Source organism: Phyllostomus discolor, chromosome 1 (assembly GCF_004126475.2).
Source record: "Phyllostomus discolor isolate MPI-MPIP mPhyDis1 chromosome 1, mPhyDis1.pri.v3, whole genome shotgun sequence".
Classification (NCBI taxonomy): domain Eukaryota; kingdom Metazoa; phylum Chordata; class Mammalia; order Chiroptera; family Phyllostomidae; genus Phyllostomus; species Phyllostomus discolor.
In genome coordinates, this window is record NC_040903.2 from 195693463 (window position 1) to 195720934 (window position 27472).

Here is a 27472-nt window from a genome sequence, read left to right on the forward strand (position 1 = left end):
TCCCATACTATTCTTAACATCCTCCTATTTTGTACCTACCTATTATGCTTATTCTCTGTACCTTCTCCCTCATTCTCCCCTCCCCCTCCCCATGACAACCCTCCATGTGATCTCCATTTCTGTGATTCTGTTCCTGTCCTTGTTGTATGCTTATTTTTTTTGTTTTTATTTTTTAGGTTCAGCTGTTGATAGTTGTGAGTTTGTTGTCATTTTATTGTTCATAGTTTTTGACCTTATATTTCTTAGATAAGTCCCTTTAACATTTCATATAATAAGGGCTTGGTAATGATGAACTCCTTCAAATTTACCTTATCTGGGAAGCACTTTATCACTTTACCTGCCCTGCCATTCTAAATGATAGCTTTGCTGGATAGAGCAATCTTGGATGTAGATCCTTGTCTTTCATGACTTTGAATACTTCATTCCAGCCCCTTCTTGCCTGTAAAATTTCTTTTGAGAAGTCAGCTGATATCCTTATGGGAAGTCCTTTGTAGATAACTGTCTCCTTTCCTCTTGCTGCTTTTAAGATTCTCTCCTTATCTTTAATCTTGAGTAAATTAATGCTGATACGTCTTGGTGTGTTCCTCCTTGGGTCCATTTTCTTTGGGACTCTCTGGGCTTCCTAGATTTCCAGGCCATCTATTTCCTTCTCCAGATTGGGGAAGTTTTCCTTCATTATTTGTTCAAATAAGTTTTCTATTTCTTGCTCTTCCTCTTCTCCTTCTGGCACCCCTATGATTCGGACATTGGAGTGTTTGACTCACAGGTTCCTAAGCCTCTCCTCATTTCTTTGAATTGTTTCTTCCTTCTGTTCCGGTTGGATGTTTATTTCTTCCTTTTGTTCCAAATTGTTGATTTGAGTCCAAGTTTCTTTCCCTTGACTATTGGTTCCCTGTATATTTTCCTTTATTTCACTTTGTGTAGCCTTCATTTCTTCCTTCATTTTGCAACCAAGCTCAATCAGTTTTGTGAGCATTCTGATTACCAGTATTTTGAACTCTGCCTCAGATAGGTTGTCTAATCTCCTCTTTGCTTAGTTCTTTTTCTGGAGTTCTGATCTGTCCTTTCATTTGGGACATATTACTTTGTCTCCTCATTTTGGCAGCCTCCCTGTATTTGTTTCTATGTATTAGATAGAACTGCTATGACTCCCTGTCTTGGTAGTGTGGGCTAATGTAGTACGTGTTCTGTAGGGTCCAGTGGCACAGCCTCCCCTGTCATCCAAGCTGGGTACTTGAGGTGCACCCTTCATGTGGCCTGAGCATGCCCACCTCTTGTAGTTGAGACTCGATTGCTGTTGGCAGGTCAATGGGAGTGATTTACCTAGGCTAGTCAGCTGCAAGGACTGGCTGTGACCACTGACTACCAACCTTTGTCCTCTGGAGGATCAGCTGTGCAGGGATAGGGTGTGGTGCTCTGACGTGGTCTGTAGCTGTCCACTGGGTGAAGAGACCCTGGGATTCCCGGGTGGTGAGAGCCAAGGTCAGCCCCCACCTGTGTTCTGCCAGGACCACCGAGCCTGAGCTACAAAGCAATCTGAGATGGCTGCTATATGTGCTGGGCTTGGAGATTCCCTGGGGAAGCCAAGCTTTGAATCTAGGTTGGCTGATGCTAGTGCTGGGCCTGGGGCCACTTAGCTGTTGCTTGTTTGGCAGGATTTAGGAAAGTGTAAAGCATGAGCCAAGATAAACCATTCATATGGAAAATTCACAGTTAACATTTGGATGGGCCAGTAAGTTGCCTGGGAAGGAATCTTAGGGGATCTCCAGGGTGGGCCAAACAGTGTTAGCCAGGTTGATGGAGTTTCAGGTATGGCACCTGCCTGCTGGCTGTGTGGCTCCATGGGGGGAAGGCTCAGAAAAGGGACAATACCCTCTGTCTGCCTTTCTGTCTGGGAGAAAGCTGTGTTCCAGTTCCCACCTTGATGCCAGATACTTCAGTTCCTCCCTGTAGGCCACTGATGCCTTTCAAGCTGCTACCCCTCTTGTGTAGGAGCTCAGAGAGCGTGTGTCTGTGTAAGTCTGTATGTGGGTTCTTTAAGGGGAACTGCTTGGGACTGCAGAAATTTCTTTTACTGACTCAATCCCTGCTGGTTTTTGCAGCTAGAGGTTATGGGGACTTATCTTCCTGACACTGGACCCTGGGCTGGGGGTCCTGGGGTAGGGCTGGGACTCTTCACTCATGAGATACCCCTTTGGAATGTTTATCCACCACATGCGGATGTGGGACTAGCCTGTTCTACACCCCCACCCCTACTACCAGTCTTGATGGATGTGGTTTCTTTAATTCCATAGTTGTCAGACTCGATTTCTGATGGTTCTGAGTGATGGTTGTTCTACATTTCAGTTGTTAATTTGATGTGGTTGTACAAGGAGGTGAGCTCTGTTTATCAATGCCACCATCTTGAACCGAAGTCGTCCTAGAGCTCACATGAGCCAATTCTTAAAATCAACGCTCCATGTCTTGGTAGCGTGGCTTGGTATGACAGGGAGTCATAGCAGCTCTCTAAATATATGTATAGATAGATATAACCTAATCTGAATATATATGAGAGAGAAACAGATGGTGGTTCTGTTTCTCTGGAGGGTCCTGATTAATACAGAAGTGGGAGTCATATTAGGATGGGTTGGGAAGTAAACGAAAGGCAAGAAAAGTCTATGAGTATTAGGACAGGCAGAGGATCAAAGGAAGTCTTTAAGAATTGTGATAAATTTGCATGATGTACCAGCAATAAAAGAAACTTTGGATTAAGGAAAATGTGAGTCTGAATTCAGGGCCACTGTTTATAAGCTACGCAAGTTATGTAGTCCCCCGAGTTCCCAATTCTTCATTTGTAAAGTATTTGCAGATGGTAAGGGTTGGTAAAAAGATTTAGAAATATATATAATTATCTGGGATTTAACAGGGTAATAAATCACTGATAGGCATTTATCATCATTAAATTATTAAACTTTAAGAAACTTCTCCCAACAGTAAAGTTTCTTGAAAGATACCTTTCAACAACAACAGATCATGCTTATATGCTGACTGGGCAAAGCTAGTGGAAAGCGGAAGACTGAAGACCCAAGAAAAAAAGGAATAGTTTTTTTTCAAGATTTTATTTATTTATTTTCAGAGAGGAGAAGGGAAGGAGAAAGAGAGGGTTGGTGGCAACCCTCACATGCCCCCAACCAGGGACCTGGCCTGCAACTCAGGCATGTATCCTGACTAGGAATCAAACCGGTGACCTTTAGCTTTCTGGGATGATGCCCAACCCACTGAGCCAAACTGGTCAGGGCAAGAGAGGAGTAATTTAGAAAACAAAGTCATCCAAGAGGTGGGATGGGATGAGGCAGACACACAAGTTTTAGACAGGAAGAGGGATGACCCCTTTCCTTGAAATGGACGGATGAAGTGAGGCTGAGTAGAAATGAAGACATTTTAAAAGAGGGTTTGGCAAGTTGGGGGAGTTTACTTCGTAGAGTCACAAATTTATCTGTGAAGGAAATGAGATCACCTGCTTTACTTTGTGGGGGAGGGGAAGGTAGACACGCAGAGTAAGACAGGAAGACTTGCAACAGCAGCCTAGGGGCGGTGTAACCCAGGGACTAGAGCACAGACTCTGAGACCAGGCTGCTGCCTGGGTTTCAATTCTGGTTCTGCCACTTACTATGTGACGGAGGGCAAATTACTCTCCTTCTCTATGCTTCAGTTTCATTACCTGCACAATGATGCTAATAATCTTACGTACCTCATGAGATTACCCTGAGGATTAAATGAATTAATATACATAAAAGGTTTAGAACTAGGATGGTCATATACTTTTGTCTAAAACTGGGGCCCCCTTGCCAGTGAAACGGGTGTTCGGCTGGGGCTGTTCCAGGCAGACTGGGACAGCAGTCGTCCCGCCCGCCCGCAGCAGTGACAGCCGGTGTTTAACCAACACGCACAGGAGCACAGTGTTCAGTAGCTTGCTGGAAGGTACGCTCTGTAAGGGAAGGGTTGTTTCCAACTTTATTGTTCACTGCCTCAGAACAATGCCTAGTACAGAGTAGGAGTTTAAGGGATATTTGTTGAAGGGATGAGTGTGCTAAATACCCGCTGTAGGGAATAGGAAACAGCTGATCAGTGACAGAGGAGACTGCGAAATGGCACTGAAAATCCTGTGTAGGAGATTTAAATGAGAAGTTTTATTAGTCTGCTTATTGAGCAATTGTAGCCTGCAGTGTTCAGTATCTGAGCCAACGGATGAAAGTACTTTAAGGCTGGGAGATTGAAGATGGGAAAAATAAAAGGCCATTTTAAAATAGGAATGTCCCCCATTTAGCCTCCTTACCACGCAGGGGTGTCCGACCCGCAGCCCACAGGCCACATTCAGCCCAGGATGGCTGTGAATGAGGCCCAACAGAAAATTGTAAATTTACTTAAAACCCTTTTTCTGCTCATCAGTCTTCGCTAGTGTCTATGTATTTAATGTGTGGCCCAAGACAACTCTTCTTCCAGTGTGGCCCAGAGATGCCAAAAGGCTGGACACCTCTGACAGGAAAATGGAACAGTTTATTGGCCCAGTTATACTGTTATCAAAACATCTCTACTTTTTGAGGAATGTCTTTATAATGGTGTTGTACTAACTTCTCAGTGAAGCAGTGTATTTGTCATATTTCATGACCTCTGATCTCTCTAAAGAGGGGAAGAAAACAGAAAACATAAATTTTTTTTGTATCTGATTATACACCTGGGTGCCGGCACTTGGATGTCACTCCAGTCTGCCACATTACAGCTACTTCCACCAGCCTCTGAGATATTACGGATCCAAGACACCTGTAGCTGAAATTAAGTCCAGCCTTCCCCTCACAGGTTCTGTATAGTAGCAATGCTTCTGTATTATTTGTGAACTTTACAGTCTTTCATTCTGATAATATAAAATAATATTGCTAAGAAATTTTAAAAAAATAAGTCATAGGGACTTCCAGCAAGATGGAGGAATAGGTGGATGCACCATACCTCCTCGTACAACCAAGATTAGAAAAACAATAATTTACAACAATAATTTACTATCAGAATAACACCCAGATCCGGCAGAGGATTTATCTGAATGGAAGTCGGGCAGCCAAGAAGCTGAAGTAGACGCGTTCATCCGGACTGGTAGGAGAAGACGAGCCTGGCGGGCGCGGGGCTGGCTCGGGTCGGCGGCGCACGGAGGTTGGGGGAAAGTTTGGCGTGAACTCGGCACAAAAGCCATCTGGGGGCGCAAGAAGGCAGTGGTAATCCCTGAGTACGCAAGCTGCAGCTGGCAGACCCAGAGGGGTAGCAATTGTGGACCAGGGCAGAGCTCACAGCCTGGAAGCCCAGACAAGGGTCTGAGTCCAGGGGAACGGAACTATCGCCATTGTTTTCTCCCGTCCCGCTCCCGCTCCTACCCCGCCCCCACATATAACGTCACAATCTAGCGACTGGTGAGCACCTAAGGCTCCGCCCCCCACCGTAACAAGAGCAACCAGACCGGAAAAAAAAAAAAAAAAAAGGAGAGACAGGAGAAAAAAATATGTTTTCAACAGAGCAGATCAGTCCCCCAGGACTCATCCTTTTGAGCGACCAAGAATTAGCCAATCTATCAGATGCGCAGTTCAAAACACTGGTGATCAGAAAGCTCACGGAACTGGTAGATTTTGGACGAAATCTAGATGAAAGGATGCAGGTTACCATAAAAGAGATGCAGGAAGATATGAGGAGGAGAGCCAATAGTGAAAGGAAGGAATATGAGTCTCAAAACAATACAGTGGACCAGAAGGAAGATAGAATCAACCAAGCAGGAAAGCAAGATGACATAAGAATTCAAAAAATTGAGGAAAAGATTAAGAGCATCCAAGACACCTTTAAACGTTCCAATATCCGAATTATAGGGGTACCAGAATCGGAAGGGGAAAAGCAACAGATTGAGTACGTATTTGAACAAATAATAAAGGAGAACTTCCCCAATCTGGCAAAGGGAACAGTCTTCCAAGAAATCCAAGAAGCTCAGAGAGCCCCAAAGAAGTTGGACCCAAGAAGAAACACACCAAGGCACATCATAATTACATTAGCCAAGGTAAAAACAAAGGAGAGAATCCTAGAAGCAGCAAGAGATAAGGGGACAGTCACCTACAAAGGAGTTCCCATCAGACTGTCAGCTGATTTCTCCAAAGAGACCTTACAGGCAAGAAGGGGCTGGAAAGAAATATTCCAAGTCATGAAAGACAAGGACCTACATCCCAGATTGCTCTATCCAGCAAAGCTCTCATTTAGAATGGAAGGGCAGATAAAGTGCTTCTCAGATAAGGTTAAGTTCAAGGAGTTAATCATCACCAAGCCCTTATTTTATGAAATGCTAAAGGGACTTATCTAAGAAAAGAAGATAAAAAAAAGACATGTATAGTAAAAGGACAGCAAACTCACAAATATTAACAACCACACCTAAGGCAAAACCAATAGAAATTAAGTAAACAATTAGAACAGGAACGGAACCACAGAAATGGAGGGCACATGGAGGGTTAGCAGCAGGGGGGGTGGGAGGAGGAGAGAGGGGGAAAAGGTATAGAGAATAAGTAGCGTAGAATGTAGATTGAAAATAGATAGGGGGAGGGCAAGAATAGTACGGGAAATGTAGAAACTAAAGAACTCACAAGTATGACACATGGGCATGAACTAAAGTGGGGAAAAGTGGGCAGGAGGGGGGTACAGGGGGGAGGGGAGAGAAGGGGGAAATGGGACAACTGTAATAGCATAATCAATAAAATATATTAAAAAAATAAGTCATAGAAGATGAAAGTTTTTGTTTTTGCTTGCCCTAAAACTGTCCATTTAAGACTAATACCCAAGGAGATAAGAACGTCAGCTAGCAAAACAAACAAATCACCCAGAGTAAGTATGAAATTCAGTTTACATACATCTTAGTGACACAAATACCTCTTTTTTCTTTTCAAATTCAGACAGAGAAAAGAAAAGAAGAGGTCAAGGTGTGGGAGCCACTGTGAAAGAGGTGAAAAGCACATGTCCAAATGGATGTAGGCCGAGTTGAGGGTGAGTCTGCCACAAACACCTCTTCACAAAAATACTACAGCCCTGACCAGTGTGGCTCAACTGGTTCTGTGTCATCCTGCAAACCCGAAGGCCGCTGATTTGAGAGGCAATTAACTGATGTCTCTCCCTTCCTTCCTCCCTTCCCCTCTTTCTAAAAATAAATACATGAAGTCTTACAAAAAAGACTATGTAAATCTTCTGAAACTAATAACAAGGTGGTGGGGTAAACTAGATATAAGATATTAAGAGTTATTTCATCACCACTGTTCCAACACTTTCCATTTTAACAGTGATTTCACGGTTCTAGGTAGAATTCAACTGACTAGTGTCAATGTGCTAAAAACAGTTTTACAACAAAGAGAAAACTGCTTATTCTTCAAGGAAAGAAAATGAGTCTAACATGGAGAGAACTTCAGTTAAGCTTGAATTTAAACTGGTGAAATCTGAGTAGAAGGCTCAAGCTAACCTATGAATGAAAGATGACAAATGTAATTATAACTTTCAAGTAACCACTCAACTCTTTAAATATCCAACTTAGAATTTTAGAATTAACATCTGCCTTAAACACCTTTCATTACGAGCAGATATAAACCGACACAGAAACTGAGCAGGCTGACGCTGGAGAAAATGACAGCAGGTAGTGGATCTATTACGACTTACTAAGTTAGGAAACTTACACGTACTGCAAAGAAATGCACAGATAATCTTAACATGAAAACACCAGTGGAGAAATACAATGGTTGCAAAAATAACACGTATATAGTAATTTAAACAATAATAAACTGTAACACCACTTCCCCTAAATTTAAAAGCTACTCATGATAAAAAGTAACTGAAACAACTAATTACAATAAAGAACTACCATTACCTATCTACCAATCTATTTCCTGAGTATATTGTTTAAGAAATAAATTAAAAAAGGACAAAAATCATAAGTTGGTGATATTCTCAGAAGGCTGACATACCCTTACAGGTACTCTTTCATTTTACATATTGGTGTTATCTAGGAAAGTACTTCAGATTTCTGGTTGGAGAGATTAAATTTTAAATTGTTTAAATCAGAGATTGGCAAAGTTTTTATGTGAGGGACCAGATACATATTTAAGGCTTCACAGGCTGTATGTTCTATGTCACAACTATGAACTCTGCCACAGTAGCACAAAAGCAACCACCGACAATGTATAAACAAATGAACATGGTTTTGTTCCAATAAAGCTTTATTCACCAAAACAGGCAATGTGCCACAGTATGCCAACCCAATATAAATCATCATAATCGCTAAGAAGTGATCATTAATTAATTAAATCGTTTTGAAAAGAAAATTCATTATAATGAGATATTAAATCTGTTCGAAATTGTGTCCCTGAATTATTTTTCTTTCCTGTTTTTGTTGTTTTCAAATGTGCTTATCTCCTAGTATTTTGAACTGTGACTCAGGTCTCAGGTGCTTTCCAGCTCTAAAGTTCTATGATTCCCCAAATCCCAGTGAGATAAGAGCATGCAATTAATCAACATGAACAGAATATTTGGAGGCAAGACAATTCTGCTAGGCATACGACCGGTAAGAGCAAAAAGGCTAAGCGGATGTTCTAATGTAAGCCAGCATGAAGAAATGCTATCAAGACACATGGAAGCGTAATTTGGCAGAGCCAGGAGCTATTACAAAGCAACAGCAGCCAACAGTTTGGGCAGCAGGCGCAGAGCATGTCACTCTTTCTGAGCAACGGTGATTTGCTTCCTGTTTCACAAAGTTCTGCTACAAACCAAAGAGACCTTCAAGGGTACCCAATGTGTAAGGAATCACAGGCTAGCCTTTCTGTGCACATCTGCACACCGAGAAAACCCAGTCATTACAGAATAGCAATATATTAACGGGCAACCAACCATGACATGGTGTGCCTTGTAATAAATCAAGAGACTTCTTTGCTGTCACAGAAAACTTGGCTTCATTTTTTTTAACTGGAGAAAAGCCTTAAAGCCTTATAATTTGATGACATTTGAATTTCTTAACAGAATCATATAATAAACAGATTTTATCTTATCATTCCAAGAGACAGTGAGTATTCCTCAAAGGACAAAGCAGTGAAGGGAAAGAAATGCAGCTTTCCATGGGATGGAGACTGCCACAGTCTCTAAAGGCTGCTTCATTGAAAGTACAGTAACTTTTAATCCAGGACACTAATGTACTCTATTTCCTGCATTTTCTTAAGTGAAAAGGGCCTTTAAAGGCTTTCCAAAAAAAAAAAAAAAAAAAAGGATGGTAGCATATATGAACCAAATAGCAAAGTAGGCAGCATTATAAGAAAAAGCCAAGAATATGATCCTTCAACTCCAAAGAAATGGAGTATTTCAAGGAAGGGGAGGAATGGGCTATGTCAAATGCTACTGATAGGCTGAATGAGGTGACAAAACCACTGGAATAGTAATATAGAGGAAGAATCAACAAGACCAGCTTTGGTGGAGTGGTGAGGGCAAAAGTCTGATTAAATGGGTTTAACGAAGGAAGGGAGAAGAAGAACTCTAGGCACTAAGAAGAAATCTTTATTTAAAAGGATGGTTTGTTTTCATACTAGTGGACAATCCACTAAAGAAAGCAAACTGATGGAGGAGGGGGGGCAGCATTGCTGCAGTAAATAGGAGCTAGAGTAATCAGAATCTACTGGAGGAGCTGGCTGCAGCCTGCAGCATGCTCATCCCTTCAATAAGAGGGAAAACAGGGCATGTGGGCATGGATGCAGGTAGGTGAGTATCTCCATTTTAAACATATCCAAGGTTTTACGTGCAAGATTTCAATGTCTGGAATACTGGCAACTAATTCCAAGTTACACACTGTGCACAGGCCATACAACACATTTGTGGGAAGCATTCAGGCCCTTGAATAATCTGTGTCCTCTGCATTAGGCCCTTCTTCATTCATTTTAATTAAGGTTCACCTGAGGACAGCAAAGGCCAACACTTTTGAATGGCAGAACATTAATATGGGGTAGGTGAAAGGACTCTGCACCACGTTTCAGAAAACCTTGGTTTCAGGGTCTGCACTGTCATTTACTACTAGCTGGGTGACCTCTTTGAGCTAATTAATTCATTTGTAAAATGTAGTTTCATGAACTGTCCTGCCTAACTCACAGAGGTGTTGTGAGCAGCAAATTAGAAAGTAGGTCAAAGAATATCATAACCTATAAAGTTCTACATAAACATAAGTAAATGCGTGTAAGATAATAGAAAATATATATTGGTTTTGGTCCCCAGTTCCTGGCACAGAACTCCCCAAACCCTTGGAATTTTCTAAGCGGTAAGGGCACTAAGAGCATCTTTTGTTCTAATGAGGTGACTCTGGGTGGACCCCTGGATGAGGGCTGGTCACCAGAAAGACCAAGCCCTGATTAGAAGCTTGGAATTTTCAGCCTCACCCTCCATTCTCCAGAGAGGGAAGAGATACTAAAAATGGGGTAATAATCAAGCCTATGTGAGAAAGCTTCCATAAAGTCCCAACATTAAGAGGTTCAGAGAGCTTTCAGGGTGGCAAACACATCCACACTGGGAGGGTGACGCACCCGAACTCCACAGGGGCAGAAGCTCTTGAGCTTGGCATCCTCCCAGACCTCACCCTATGTAGCTCTTCATCTGTATTCTTTATCACCTCCTTTGATAAACTGATGTGTTTGCCGGAGTTCTGTGAGCTGCTCTGGCAAATTAATCAAACCTGAGGAAGAAGGTCATGGGAACCTTCGATTTGCAGCCAAACAACTGGACAGAAGCTGTGAGTAACCTGGGACCTACTACTTGCAGTTGAAATGAGGTGGGAGCAGTGTTGTGGGACTGAGCCCTTACCCTGTGGGATCTGACACTGTTTCCAGGTAGACAGTGTCAGAATTCAGTTCAATTGCAGGATAGCCAGCTGGTGTTGCAGAGAATTGCTTGGTGTGGGAAAAATCCCCACGTATTTGGTGACCAGAAGTGAAATATTCTGTGTGAATATACAGGAGACACAGGAGAAAGACCCGCAGGAGGTACAGTGAACTGAGTTTTTCTGATACCATGGCTTTAAAAAGAGACCTAATGTGGAAGTCTAAGCATTTTATATCTCTGTGTTCAGTTAGTTCCTCATAGAAATGGGGATATAGATTACTTCGCTCATAGGGTTCCTCAAATATATTAAAATTATAAAATCATTTTCAAATGTTAAATGCCCTATAGTTACTTGGTAATAAAGTACTAGTCTAGTACGGCCAAAAACACAAATGAAGATGCATATAACACTTCTTAAAAAGTTGACTACATTCTTGACTTCCCTAAAATAATGAGCAATTTAATGTGCTACTTTGGAAAAAGTTATTTCAGGTTCTCAGATTTTTTCCCATCTCGTTTAAGATGTGTATAAGCTTACAGCGGGTTAGTAACAGAGGCCAGTGACAGAGCCAGGCATCTGTTCCCTGCGGATGAAGCTTCTGGGGGCACTGCTCCCATAGGCAGGTGAGGCAGGAACAGGAAGTGACTGTGTAGTCAGGTCCAGGATGCAACTCGGGGAAAGGAAGCAGCAGTCTTCCTGGCCATGACTTAAAAATTCAGAATCAGAGCTAACAATCCTTACATCCACCTACTTTCATGCCAAATGTGTTTGATGGAGACACTTCTTAATATCCGATGATGTCGTTATGCCGGACGATTAAGGCACACATGATGTGAAGGCTAAGAAAACATCAAACTTTAAGGGGAACTGTGCTGGATAAAAACTCCCTATCCCACTGTTCTATGAGATTCTTCATTTTCAGCTTTCATCAAACCACAATGCACCTGGCAAACTCAACAGACAAGTCTCTTTCACCAGCCTATTTCTTGTAGAAGAGTGTGCACTTGAGTTGAATGATGGCAACTTGAAAGATTTAAAAGGCTCCAAAGTAAAGTTTTGCATTTAAAAGCACCATTCAAATTAAGATTATGAGTGATGCTCCCCCCCCCCCGCCCCCCCCCCCCCCCCCCCCCCCCCCCCCGCTCTGCCCCACCTTGGTTTTCCAAACTCTCTGAATGACTTACTGTAATTTTTTAAATTGTATATTAGAATAAAATCACCCTGCCATAAAAAGAATCCCCCCTGCAAAACATTAAGAAAACACTCTGACAGTCACATTTGTTCAGGGATGCCAGTATGGGATTCCTTAGCACCTTTTAAGGATACCCTGTGGGTGTCAAACTCACTAATCTGATTTAAGTATCTCCAAAATAAGTATGTTAGTTTGAATCACTAAAAAAGACTCTTTAAAGTTTTAACTAATAAAAAAGCAAATTAACTAGAGATAAATCCAAAGTTAACTACTACCTTTAAAGAAGTCAGAGAGTAAAAATAAGTTTCCAGGAAGCTCTTTATTTACTAGTATCCTCTAGGGTGAATCTTTTAAAATCTGCTTGTAAATAATATGAAAACAGAGTGATTGTACAGTATAGTGACTAAGAGCGTGGGCTCCAGAGTCATATTATCTGGGTTCAAGTCTTAGCTTCTACCACTTATTATTATATGTGTGAATTTAGGTGGGTCACTTAGCCTCTGTAAAACTTCAGTTTTCTTGCAAATTAGGGAGAACGATAATTTCAAGATTATTGTAAAGAGGAAGTGGATTGACTCATAATTTTCTTTTTCATGCCATGCAGGCTTATCACGTGGCAAATGCAGTGAAAACAGCGACGAAGCGCGGCGTGGCCCCGTCCGGCTACCGCAGGTGCGCCAGGGCCCGGCTGCGGACAGTGGTGAGCACTGCCGCCTTGGGACTGATTCTGAAATAAGGCCTGCCTTTGTTTCTCAACGCCGTATTATAAACTTCAAAAAATATATACCTTTAACATGCTTATATATGAAGTAAATTTCAACGACCTGTCCTTCATAGACAAGGCTATTTTACTATAGTAGACATGAAAAACTAATCACTTGGAAAATAAAAATTGTGTAATAATTGTGGTGATGTGGAATTGTTTTGAGAAATTCTGCTTGGAAAAGAATAAGCACTCCACAAAAAACATTTCCTTAACAATTAAGTACCAATTAATAATAATGGAAATGTTCATAGAATTAGTTCTTTCTAGATATGATCCCACATATTATGAACCTGTTAATTTGACTCAGGCTCAAAATATCTATTAAAACATTTTATGGTGACGTGTGTGGTGGGTCAGTTATGTAACTTTTTATTTCAGGTTGACAGCAGTAACTAAATTAAACTATTTACTCTAAAAATCCTTCAAATTTGTTTACATTAATATAAAGGTACCCTAAACAAAAACATGTAAAAATGGGTTATTACTAAAATATTTATTTGAGAAGCAAATGGGAACTATTTGTTTTATAAAACAAATTTTCAAAGTAATAAAACCACCCAGTAAAAAAAATAACTGTGATGGGATTTTTATATTCACATAAATTTTTAGTAATTTACACTGTTATCCAATGACAGCAGTTTTTTCTTATACTTCCATAGTCTGCATTATTTTGTAACACTCAAAACTAAGTGTGGACACAAAAATGTTACAAATATATTTACCTACTTGTACATATATTAATTCTACGGAAATCTGAACATTAAACAGTCATTACTTGAAAAGCATCTACAGAAACTCCATATATGACAGATATTCAGTAAACTAATCAAGATAGTTTTTCTTAGATAAGTAAGTAGCCCAGGGTAAAAATCATAGGATCCCCAAAGATAGGTTTATGTACTTTCACTTACTTCACCTGAAATTTAATTTAGATTGAAAAAAATAGTGTTGAGGATAAAACTTGGGAAACATTTAATTTTCACTTGAATTTAGTTATTTCTTCCCATTTCTCTGTCAATACTGAACACTAAATAAAACCCACTTGTCGAAAATTCAGCTAATATGCTTATATGAACAGTTTTGCAAGATCAAATTAAACTTAACCCCTAGTCTTAAAGAGACAATCCTTCTTTAACCTACTTTATTCATTTATTGGACTTTCCTAGGAATCAGATTTGTTATCAACAGACATAGGTAATATCACAGATAGCAACTTTCTAATTCATTAATTTCCATATATAGTCAAATCAATTCCTGTATTATAGAAACAACAAAGCTGTATTTCTTTTTTTTCTTTAATACATCAGTGCTATACTAGGGGTGTAACTCCTTATAAAGCAAGCACAAATGTGGCATCAAACTTACTTTTCCAAAGAAGCCTTTGAAGAACTTCCTTTCCTGGAGGAACAGGGGGACAAGTCGAGCGCTATTATTGTATGGGCTACATGTCCCAGGGTTTCACACCAATACGCACATAAGGAAGTTGGGTAAAGGGCAAAGTAGGAGAAGGGGGGAGTGAGTTTTGGAGAGTTATCCATACAAGGAGTGACATGAGAATGCAGGGAAACACACTGTGTGGCCTAAGACTCCGTGGAAAGAATGAGAAGTCAGAGCCTGTATCCATGCAGAGCAACTCGTTAGTGTTCTCTATTTACTTTTAAAACAGAGATTGTCCAAATTTGGTAGCAGAGAAAAAGATTAGGACATCCTAGTTTTGTGAGATTCGCATTTTAAATTTCATAATAGCGAGTAGTCAATAAAAGATTAGTTCCATATACATATTTCAAATTGAAAAGTGGTCAACTATGTGGAAGTCATCAATTAAAAAGCCAGTTCACATTCAAATGACCATATAATGACATAGCAACACAAAAAATTAAATTATGAGTGCATAGCAAGGGTCCTTGTCAGGCTTTTCCTCACTGAGTTCAAGAGGTCATTTAGACAATGCCTACTGATGCATTAGGATTAATTTGTATGTGTGCCGATCGATCCCATGACAATCGGGGGAGATAATAAATATATTCTATTCCAGCAGTTGCGGGGGCGGGGGGGGTGGAAGAGGGTATAAGCAGGATAAATGGTAATGGGAAAAAATATAAATAAATAAATAAATTCTATTCCAAACACAGAATAAATCATCTATAAAAAACACAAGGCTAATGATCTCACTGGAGCAGAGAAAACAAATATATGAGAGCATAACCACATCTGTGAACAACTGAAATGTAAGGAATAGAGTTTTCTTTTCTTTTTAAATGTTACTGTTTTAGAATAAAGAAACTTGCATGGACAGTTATAAGCACATGAGAGAGACATAGCTAGCTATGGTCCCAGCACTAATTTTTAAGCATATACAAACTTTAAAAACTGGTCACCATTTAAAATTTGAAGAATTTAGGCAAAGTAGGATGGGTTCTAATTCACCCAAGCTAGATTAACTTTACCTTTCCTAGTTTTGGTTAAACTACACTTTAAGCCTTTACTTTTTATAATATTTTTAATGATGCGCAAATGTCTAGAAAAAAATGACTGTACTGAAATTTGACTCTCTCAGACAATTTATAGTCATTCAAACACTAAATTGTTTGTTTGCTCCCGAAGTTTTGAAAATGACAAACAGTACCAAATATTGCCACAAAATGTTGAACTTAAGCAGGAAAAATAATAAAGTAATTGGGGTAGTTATTACAGTAAGACTAACTTTATTTCTGCTGCCAAGTTTGGTGACCCTAGTTTTGTTAGACTGAGCAACCATCAGTTTTTAAGGATGCAGCCAAAGTTAAAAGATTCACCATTCTTAAGGGACAGTGAGGTGAGGGAAAGAGATCTATTAATATTGAATTTAGCTCCCAGAAAAGCGCTTGTTAAACATGGAGTTTGCCTTCTTTTTATAAAAGATCTCAGATGTTAATGAAAAAGGTGGATGTGCAAAATGCATAAAAAGATAGTTATTAGAGAATACTGTTTTTAAAAAACAATTAAGTTATGATTCTTTTACCTGCTAAAACAAAAACATATATTAGAAAAAATATATCAAATAGTGAATAAAAAAACCAACATATTAGAAACTGGTAGTATAATGAAACTAGTCTAAAACCAAGACAGAGCAAGAGACACTTACAGAGACAATGGGAAGAAAAGACCTTTCAAAAGGAAGGGCATCTTGGATCAGTGTCAAGCAACATAACCAGAGGCCCGACACACTCTTTACAGAGTAGACTGACATTACTCCTCACCCAGCACTGATATAAAGACACTGAAAATGAACAATAGATTGTCCATAGACAATATCTCATACAATCTAAATCCCTAAGTGGCTAATTTGTGAAACAATGGCACAAGGTAATTGAGTTAAAAATAGCTATAACTAACTCTATATATACAAAGTAAAAAACAATTTAAATATATTTAGGCTCTGTGAAGCATATGTTTAAATCACTCTTTTGTTTAGTTATAGTATCTTTTAATTTGAAAATATCGTTTACAGATAACTTCTAATTTAATTTAAAATAATCCTAAATTTTAAGGAACTACTTTCAGGAAAAAGCAAGCTATCTTGCAAACTACCGTACTTCTTCAACCCCCGCCCCCCAATTTAAAAAGCACTAGAATATTAGATTTTTAGTTTAAATGTCATTTAAGTGATAAGTTTATGATGTTTGCTTTGCTACTTAACTGGTACATCTGAGCTATATAATTCTTCAAATTTTAAAAACTTTGGCATTTAAACTAGTTCCACAGATATGCATTTTTCCTTTAATATGTAGGTTGTGTACTTTTACATTTGCTTGCATTTATGTGAAACTCTAAGAGGAAGTTTTATGATCTATTATGTAAACAGAAACAGAAACACCTCCAGAGACATAGCTTTTGGCAAAATATGAGCGTCCGGTATACCTGATCATAGATGTTATAGATTATAGATGTCTGTTAGGATCAGTGTTTGGTAAGAGGGGAGGCAACTAGAAATTTCTGCACAGTAAAAATGTGAAGACAAAAGTCGTGAATTTTTGTGGACTAATATGTTCTGAGAACAAGCTGGAAATTTCCGACTTCTGCAACCTTCTCAGTACAGCATCACGTAAGGGGACAGTTGAGTGTGCTGAACAGAAAACTGACATCAGTTACCTAAAGATCCAATCTCATTTTTATTTTATTTTTATTTTTTATTAAAGATAACTTTAAATATGCATACTTTATAGTGCAACGTAGGAAGAGAGGTACTAGAATATGAATGTCATTGATGGAGTGTTTATTGATTTGAATGGGACACACAGTAAAAGCTAGGAACTTTTTAATTAAACATGAGGACTTCCTATTTGAAAAAATATGTTGAAAATCAACAGTCAAAACATCTACAGGTATCTAGTGAAACTTCCTGTGTATTTTATGTTGTTTTGGTGGCTTGTCAAAAATGAAAATAAAAAGGCTTTATTTTTAAATTTAACATCCTTTCCCTTAACTGATGTAAACTGATTTAGATGCAGAAATATGTGTCAAATAAGAGTACCCAGGGCTGAAAATTGGCTCACGTATAATCGGTAAGAATGAAAGTATTAGCCAAGGGTGTTTGATTCAGGAACTGTTTGCATTTTTATTTCCGATAAATTCAGAAATATTTTTCACTGTGGCAACCACGTGCTGAAGTCGGGCACTTACCCCAGCACACAGTTCTATGACAGCAACGCAGCTGTGTCGACTGCACGGGAGCCGCAGCCGAGTGCAGGGCACTGAGTAACAGCATGCTCATCAGTGTGGAGGCGCTGCGTTAGAGTCAATCTTATTTTTAAAAACACATGTTTCCCTATGTAAACTTATAAATGTTCACTCCAAGTCTCCTAGATAGGGTTGGTCTGAAAAATTTTAAAGAACATCTTGAATAAAAATTTCAGAAATGGTCAATTTCCCCTTAAAGTTCAAAAGTTTAAGTACGTACAGAAAAATAATCAACATATATAAAACTTCATTTTAGTCATAAAATACCACAGGGAAATAAGGATCCTTTAGAGTATGCAAAAGGATTTTATAAACTTTAAACATGAAAAATAATTATGCTTACATGGTAATTATTATGAGATTCAATTTGACCACCTGTTGAGGACTGAATTGTTTTCTGCATTCATTCCAGAAATATTTTTTGAGTGGCTACTATGTGCCAGGCACTGTTTTAAACCAAGTGGCAATTTGGTTTCTATTTCTGGTAAAAATAAAAACTCATTAAATTTTATTATTTAAATAGTCCTGTACTCGATCATGCTTATAGCTTATAATCTTCTTGGCCAAAAATATAAAAAGGTAAAATAAAACAAAAACATTCACTTAACTAAAAAATTGGTTTTAAAACTTGGCAAACAGTGGCTATCTCTGGGATTGCAAGAGATTTTACATACTGTTTTTGTTCATTTGGATTTTATACAATGAACCCTTACTTCCTGTATAATAAATGGATGTTTTCTATTTAAAAGTAGGTTTAAAATATAACTAGACAGTTAAGAGGGTTAACTGCTCACTAAACAACTAAACACCACTTCTTAATACATACTTTCTGGGGAAATTTAAACCATTCCTAGATTTTCCTCATTTAGAGAGTGAACATGAAGCTACATTGAGTTGAAAGACCTTCTAAAGGCTGATTCTGCAGTGACCTTCTAGCAGTAAGTTATACAAGCTATGAGATTTTAATAACTGTAGTTTGTTTCAGGTGTATCTAGTCTGTTCACAGTTTTGTCTGTTGTTTTTAGTCATTAGTTTATGGTGTTTAAAATGTCCTTTAAATGACTATAGGGCAGATCATTACATTACTTTTTAAAATATTCTTAGCTAAACTGATTTTTCTAGCAAACTTAACATTATTTTGTTAAAGAGGAGACTGAATTTATATTTCTTGTAAAGTTACAATATCTGTAGCTACATTTAATTGGGGAATATATTCAGGTAGACATGGCAAGTCTATAAATTATAGTTCTATGTACCATAATACATGAATGTAAGTCCCTTTAACATTATGATAGTTTGAGGGCAAAGACAGACTAGGGAGGGCTTCAATCGTTTAAGAATTTAAATAACTAAAATCTAAGGTAAAGGGCATGTGTGTGTACATACGTGTTCGTCTGTCTATATTGGTTTAGTTTTTAATTTCATTACTTCTTTGCATAGTATAATCAGTCTTTTTCTTCTTTTCCCTTCTACAACAGACTCAGGCATTCTTCCAAAATATAATCTACTTCTTGGAGTGGTTGCTTTCTTGATTTTATATCTTTTATACTGAGGAATTCTAGAAAAAAGGTCATACAGAATGCACCAAGAAGCAGAAAAGTTCTGATTATTAAGTAAATTGAGAAAAAAAAGCACTCATTAGTAGCCAAACTTGTGGCAGCCCCCATACCAGCAAACCCAAAGCAACAAGTATTTAATGCTATTTGGGGCAAGGGCATGCAGAAGTAACGCTTAAAGCTTTCAGAGCAAAGGTGGGTGGGGGTGGGGACGCCACACACCAGAGACCAAAGGTTGTGAAGAGGGCTGTCAGATTTTTCAAAATGTTTTTCGATTATATCCAAAATATGAAATTAACACTTTCATCTGAACCTTTATGAGCTCTGAACCCATTCTCTCCTTTTATTAAATACACAGGCATGTGCCTAGAATGTGTTCTCTGGCATAAAGGCAAAGTAAACATTTATCTTAGAAAAGGATTTTTCCATTTCAAGTATGCCGCAGTTTGTGCAAGAGGCAGAGAAATACACTGTTTATGTTAGAGGGGGGTAGAGAAGGAAACTGGGAGTAGCAGTCAAGATAGTAAGTCCTCCCCAAATGTAAACCTCACCAGCCTTCAGCACAGAATCCCTATCTTCTATTTTTTCCTTGAAAGCGGTTTGTTACCGTAGACTTAAAAACAATAATTTATAACCCAGCTATCACAGTTAAGACACTAAATGTAACAGTTTATCCTGGCTTTAGAATATTATTCATTTCATTGTTAATATGGGTTCTTAATCAAAAGTATCTTTTGGATAATGTCTGGTCTAAATTGAAGTTGTTCTTCATAATTTACATCTTTGGATGGACAACATGAGATGTTCTTTATTAGTCAACTCACGTCTTTTGCCTTAAGAGAAACACTGTTCTTATTGGATTGTGCATCACTAAAATTTACTAAGCAAAATCTTTTTTAAGAAAATATTTACAGCATATAGACCAACCCTGGCAACCATGAAATACATACAGCTTTCAGTCTTTTTACAGCATCTTCACAGACGTGCATTCCTCTTGATTCATCAACTTCTACATGGCCAAGGTACTGTAGGAAGAAGAAAAAAGTTAGGGCTTTCGTTATGTTTATTGAGTAGCCACTATATGATAGGTATTAGATGGTAGGAAACTGAATACTGAAATTTCTACACTCAAGAAACTCAGCCACTGTAGAAAGTTAAGATAATGTTACTTTACTTACCCTCAGTGTCCTCAAATGAATGAGATGTATAATAAGTGTCTCAAAGAGTTATTACAGAAGAGTACGTGGTAGGCACTAAATGTTACCTGAATCTAGTGGATCTGAGGCTATTGCCTGTGCTAGAAATAGTTATTGTACCTCTAAACATAAAAACCATCCAAAAACATAGTGTGTGTGTGTGTGTGCGCGCACACACACGCACATATTTAAAAAGGCATACATAAATAAAACCCAGTTACTCCAAGGCTGAAGAGTTCACACACTCCTTTTAGGAGGAATACATAAGAGCAGGGCGGAAAACTGAAACAAAATTTGAGGCCGTGCATCTGAGCTTTAAAAGATGTGAAGCATTTGAGGAGCTAGAAACGGAAAGTTTAGGGAACTATGTTAGGCAGGGGGAATTCAATAAACGTGCGAGATGCAGAACAGGATAACTATATATCAGCAAGTATTATTACTATTTGGCTGGAATATGAGGTATATGCACTTAGGGAACTGGAATGCTACAGCAAGTCTATACTTAGAAGGAACGGAGAGCTAATAAAGCTTTTTTTTTTTTTCAAGGTGGTAATAGGATTCAAATTGCACCTTAGTATGGGAATAGTTTTAGATTAGAAAAGCAGAAGGAATGGTAGCAATATGGCAAGTACTCTTTTTTCAAAGGAAATTTAGGGTCTGTTTCTGGGTAAGACAGAGTAGACAAACTTGACCGTCTACCCACTGAATAAAACAATAAAACCCGGATAGAATGCCTGGAGCACCTATTTGAGGTCTCTATAAAGAGTAGAAGACGAATCAGAGAATAATACCGTAATTGAAGATATTTTTGAACTGGCAGGGAGTTCACCTCCCCCTCCCCTCTGCTTCCTTGTCACCTCTCACTGTGGCAGAGAGAGAACTGGGAAAAGCACTGGGAAAAGCACTGTCGCTCTGGCTCAAGGACCAGGTAAGAGAAATTCTCATCCTCAGAAAGAGAACAGGAATCCTCTTCCCTCTTATCCATCTCTCTTTTTTTCTTTCTTCTCTCACACTGTAGCCCCAAGAAACCCTGTGACAGCAGAGGTGCTGGTGGCAGCAATGGAAACCACACCTGTAAGGGAAGGGAACCTTCCTCTCTGTTCAGTGGAACTGTGATTCCAGGAAGGTGCAGCCAACCCCCTTCTGCTTTTCCCCTCTCTCTCTGTGCCTCCCACCATTTGGCCCTGGAATGGAGGTGAAACAGTGGGCATGCATGGGAAACACATGTATACAGAGTTTAAGTAACTTGTCCAAGGTCATTCAGCTAATGAAAGCTCAAACTCATGTAGCCTGGTCCAGTCTTATAATGCTCATATATTACATTTTTCATTTTTACTCCGATCTGTTTGATGATGAATAAATGCACAAAACCAATGTAGAAAACTTCTGGACTTCAGGTAACAAAATACTTGAGGCATCAATTACAAAATTCATGAACTAAGATCAAAATAATTAAATGTCTAAAGAATTGTAACATCTATAATTTTGAATACACATTAAATAAAACAGCAAGAATGCTCACATTTTAGCTGTGGATAATAAGGGGTCATGATAAGTCTAACAGAAAGGAACCTCACAGGGGGACCTGGTCATACATTCCTGCCTGGTAGGTCATGGTGTGAGTCATGCCTCGGACCTATAACCTCCTTAGTAAAAGGTTATCTTTGCCTTAAGTGAGCCATGTCCACTTTTTTAACCACTGTAAATATTTAAATTTTTTAAACTTTATATGTGCCCCTGGCTGGCGTAGCTCAGTGGATTGAGCACAGGCTGCGAACCAAAGTGTCGCAGGTTCAATTCCCAGTCAGGGTACATGCCCGGGTTGCAGGCCACGGCCCCCAGCAACCGCACATTGATGTTTCTCTCTCTTTCTCCCTTCCCTCTCTAGAAGTGGATAAATAAAATCTTTAAAAAAACCTTTAAATGCATTGGGTGACCTTGTTTAATATGATTATATAGGTTTCAGGTGCACATTTCTGATACATGATCTGTATATTGCACTGTGTGCCCACCACGCGAAGTCAAATCATCGGTCATCATGTATTTGGACCTTTACCTTCTCCTCTCCCCACCCCACTTCCTCCCAGTAAGCACCATAACGTCGTCTGTGTCTATGAGTTTCATTTTTATGTTTTACATATGAGTCAGATCACATGGTTCCTAGCTTTTTCTAACTGACTTATTTCAGTTAGTACAATATTTCTCAAGGTTTATGCATGTTGTCACAAGTGGCAATATTTCATCTTTCTTATGGCTGAGTAGGATTCCATTGTATATATGCACCACATCTTCTGTAGCTAACCCTCTCTTGAATTCACAACTCTTGTCTTGGCCACCGTGAATAATCCCGCAAAACATGGGGTGCACATATCTTTTTAAATATATGTTTTCAAAGTTTGGGGGGTAGATGCTCAGAAGAGGGGTTGCTGGGTCCTATGGTAGCTCTATTCTTAATTTTTGAGGAACCTCCATACTGTTTTCCAGAGTGGCTGTGATGAGGGGACTCAAGAATGGAAAATTTTAGTTTTAGTTAATATCAATAAACCTAGTAATCAATGCATGGAAAAAGCTACTGTTCCAGGAACTGAAGGTGTGACCCGCCCTGACACCAGGAGACCAGAGGCAGTTCCACCTTCGTGCCTCAGGAGGACTCAAGCGGTCAAGAGGGCACCTGAGCCACTGTGTTCCCAACCACACCCTCCACACAGATAAGGACCACAGCCCTGAACACAGGTGAAGAACCACAGGTCAACAGAGGAAAGAATGCTGCAGCTTTTTATCTGATTAACCTTTTCCCTGAATTCCAAATCCCTTACCTACACGTTTCTTCTCCCTTTCAAAAGAGTGGGTTTGAAATGGAATGTAAGACAGTCTGTTAGGTTATGCAAACCGCTGTCTTCTCAGATCACCGGCGTCTGAATCAAGCGCCCACGAAGACCCAACCCCTGTCTCTGCTTACTGGTTCTGGTGGCGACAGGCAGCACGAACACCTGCATGTGGACTTCCCGGTGTCAACTGCATCCGTTTACATTCCCACCAGCAGTGAATGGGGGTCCTTTTTTCTCTACAACCTCCCCTACGTTTGGTTATTCCTTGTCTTCTTGATCCTCTCTCCATTGTTTTTGTACACTAGGTTAATAAACCTTTGGAATGCCTTTTTCAGCCCACCCTCAAGGGAGGGCATAATCTTGTTAACTACCCTGCAATCAGTCCAATCCCATGTAATCGTTGTAATTCATGTAATCTTCCTTATGCTCCACCCCCACCAATTACACGGTGTATAAAAAGAAAACTGTTATTCTGGGAAGCCTTTTCTCTGAAGCATTTGAGATCTTGCTTCTGGTTATGTAGTCAGTTTGGCTCAAATAAACTTATAAAGTCTCTGTAGGTCTGGATGTTCTCTACATCAAATGGTGAATCAATATAATGCGTTATATATAGTTCTAAACCGAAAAGAGTATAACCTTCTTAGGGAAAAATTCTGAATACACAATCCAAGAAGATACACAATCATGCCCTGCATAAAAACCTTTTCAGTCAAAGACAAACCACATGCACAACAGGGGTACCATAAGATTAAACTGGGGCCAAAGAATGCCTATTGCCAAGTGACACCTAGCTGTCTTAACATTCTAGTGCAATGCATTACACAAGTACCGCTGTGTTACAACTGCCTACAGTATTCAGTGCAGTCACGGGCTGTACAGGTTTCAGCCTAGCAGCTGTAGGGGAACGATTTTTGTCACGCCAGAATATGTCTCTTTGGCATAAGGATTATTTCAGTCTGGCTAATTTACGAAACAACATATAAAAGAGAAGCCCTGAAATCCAAATAGAAGTTACCTTTTGTAAAAGACATTTACTTTGTAAGGGAAATCTCCATTTGTAAGGTGTCTCCTTTGCTGTACCAGAAGAGAATAAGTTCATCTTTAGAAATGCTTATCAATACAGAAGACAAGGATTTAAATATGCTAACAACCTGAGACTTCCCACCAAGGCGGAGGCATATGTAGACTTGCTTCGCCTCCTCGCCCAACCATAAGAAAGATGACAACCAATATAAAAACAAAAAACAACCAGAAGTGCCAGAAATGGAACTTTATGGAAGTCCAATAACCAAGGATTTAAAGAAGAAACATTCATCCAGACAGTAGGAGGGGCAGGGAGGATGCAGTGTGGTGTGGTAAGGTAGCAGAATGGGCAGTCCCGCATTCATGTATGGCGGATAAACAACTGGGAGGGACACTGTGGAGCAAGCGATCCCAGCCTCAGCCCAGGCTGTGTAGCCCAGGGTGCCAGTACAGGAAAATAAAGCCTCGTGGCTGCAAAAACCAGTGGGGGTTGGGGTGGCAGAAGAAACTGCCAGTCTCTCAGGATAGTCCATTTAAAGGGGCCCACAAGATCTTACAGGTACACAAACCCACCCACTCTGGGAATCAGCACAGGGCAGCAGCTAGAAGGGGGCAGTCGCTTGCAGGAAGTGGGGGAAGTGACTGGAAAATGGGTGAGAGCTGAACAAGTGGCATTGTTCCCTGTCTGACCCCTCCTCCACATACAGTGCAAAGTGGCGAGGCAGGTTGCATCACCGTGGTGAATACCTAAGGCTGTGCCCCTTACAACATAACAGGTGTGCCAACACAGGGTGTCAAAGCAGCTCTACCTAATACACAGAAATGTAGGGAGGCTGCCAAATTGAGGAGACAAAGACATATCACTCAAATGAAAGAGCAGACCAAACTTCACAGTAAGAACTAAGTGACACTGAGATAGCCAACTTATCAGATACAGAGTTCAAAACACTGGTGACCAGGATGCTCAGAAAAGTGATTGAGCACAACCACAAATAAAGGGAGAAGTGAAGGCTATGCAAAGTGAAATGAAAAATATACAGGGAACCAAGAGTGAAGGGAAGCAAGTCAAGATTTAAATACACAATTTGGAACAAAGGAAGAAAATAAACACCATGCTTTCCAGCACAGGGCCGCACCCACCTCTGGCATTGTTTCAGGCTTAAATCAGGTGGGGGGACTAAGGCAGCCTAGAGATTAGGAGACTTCTCACAGACAGAATGAGGACTCAGGCTATGTCAAAGCTGAGGGGCGAGGGTCCATCACTCCCTTTTTCTATAGCCCCCCAAGTCCTTCCCTGAGGGCCCCATTTTGTGGCCATGCCTGTCTTAGGTCGTCCCTCCCTTGAGGAATCTTACCTGTCATGGCTAACCAGTCATACGCCCAGGGCCATAGCAAGGTTATAGTACAAGAGGGCAGAGGCGGCGCCCCAGCCAGGAAGAAGCTTTGTCTCCTAGTGGCTATGGCCCCAAGGTCCTTCACTCAGCCTTAGCCATGGTGGGGGGGGGGGGGGGGGGGTTACAGCTTCTGAAACCAGGCAGGGAGGTTTCCAACAAAACTGTTGACCTTTTACCTTGCAGGTTGACACCCAACCCAATGAGCCACACTGGTCAGGCTACATTAATTTTTGAAAATTGTGGTTAAAACTACATGTGTAACATAAAACTTGCCATTAAAACCATCTTAAAGTGTACAATTCAGTGGTATTAATTACATTTACAATGGTCAGGCGACCATCACCCACTACCTATTTCCTCAAGTTTTTTCATCACTCTAAACATAACCATTAAGCAATAACTCCCCAGTTCATCCCTTCCCAGCTCCCGGTACCCTCTAATCTACTTCCCATCTCTATAAAATGCTTTTCTAGATATTTCATATAAGTGGAATTATTATAACATTTGTCCCTTTAGTGTTAGAGCTTCACTTAGGTTTATCCAAGTTGTAGCAGTATCATGAACTCATTATTTAATGGTGGAATAATATATGCCATTGCATGTACAAGGTCTGTCTAGAAGGTATCCAGTCATGTAATATGAAAAATAGAAACATTTACTGAAGAAGACACAAGATACAAGAAACACTGTACCCAGGGATAATGATACCTCAGTCCCCTTCAAAGCAGGAACCCTGGGACCTCACACAGTTCTCCCAGTCACCATCAGCTGCCCCCTCATATTTGCCTGAATCTCATCCATGATCTGAAATCTCTTATCTTTCAAAGATGATTTTGGTTTTGGGAAAAGCCAGAAGTCACAGGGTGCCAAATCTGTGCCGAAGGGAGGCTGTCACCTGCATGATTTGATGTTTCACCAAAATACTCTGTCTGAGATGCGATGCATAAGTAGACACATTGTTGTGATGAAGCTGCCAATCACCAGTTGCCCATAGCTGCAGCCTTCTGAATCATTGAATAATTTCCATGGAGGACTATTCAAGCTTAACACACAAAATTTGAGGCAGATCTGTTGCTCTACTCGTTTTAGTCATTTGAATGCTACCACCACACAGTATACATGCTCACTCAAGAGTCTACCACCCCCACTGACTAGTAGAGTGAAGTTGTCATTGTTCACACATGCACATTCCGTCCACTCTCCTGGCTGCCAGGTTACATCCATGTTGTGCACACAGTTCTCACTACATTAACAATGGCTAACTTTCTCCAGACAGACCTAGCTGTATATATCACATTTTTTTCTTCCAGTTACCTGTTCACAAATCATTGGGTTATTTCCATTTTTGGTATTATGAATGCTGCTGCAATGAACACTGACATCTAAGATCCATTTACTCTCTGCTTTCAATTCCTTTTGTATATGCCTAGGAGGAGAATTGCTGGGTCACGTAGGGTAATTACATGTTTAGATTTTGAGGAACTGCTATGCTATTTTCAACAGTGTTGCACCATTTTACATTCCTGTGAAAATTAACGAGGGTTTCAATTTCTGCACATATTTGTCAGTACTTTATTTTCAATTTTTCAAAAACTTAATCATCCTAATGGGTGTGAAGTGGCATCTCATGATTTTAATTTGCATACCCTGAGTAACTAATGATGTTGAGCATTGTCTTTTCAAGTGTTAATTTGTCATTTGTATATTATCTTTGGAGAAATGTCTGTTCACATCCTTTGCCCATTTTTAAATTGTCTTTAAGCATTTGAGTTGTAAGAGATGTTTTATACTCTGAATATAAACCTTTATCAGATATGATTTCCAAATATTTTCTGCTATTCTGTAGGCAGTCTTTTCACTTCCTATAAACATCCTTTGATGCACAAAGTTTTTAAATTTGATGAACTTCA

The 27472-nt window shown here is 39.7% G+C and overlaps 1 protein-coding gene across 7 annotated transcripts in view; it reads right to left on the reverse strand.

Moving 5' to 3' along the window:
* NUMB (NUMB endocytic adaptor protein) overlaps nucleotides 1–27472 on the reverse strand; it is a 135355-nt gene that overhangs the window by 19012 nt on the left and 88871 nt on the right. For 4 of the 7 annotated variants that reach the window (XM_028505724.2, XM_028505723.2, XM_028505719.2 and 1 more), the window contains one exon: nucleotides 20072–20146. The gene's annotated coding sequence lies outside the window, so the exon portion shown is untranslated. Of the gene's footprint in view, nucleotides 1–14211; nucleotides 14245–20071; nucleotides 20153–27472 lie in introns of those variants that run through there. The other 3 variants (XM_028505722.2, XM_036011821.1, XM_036011823.1) reach the window with 2 other exon arrangements.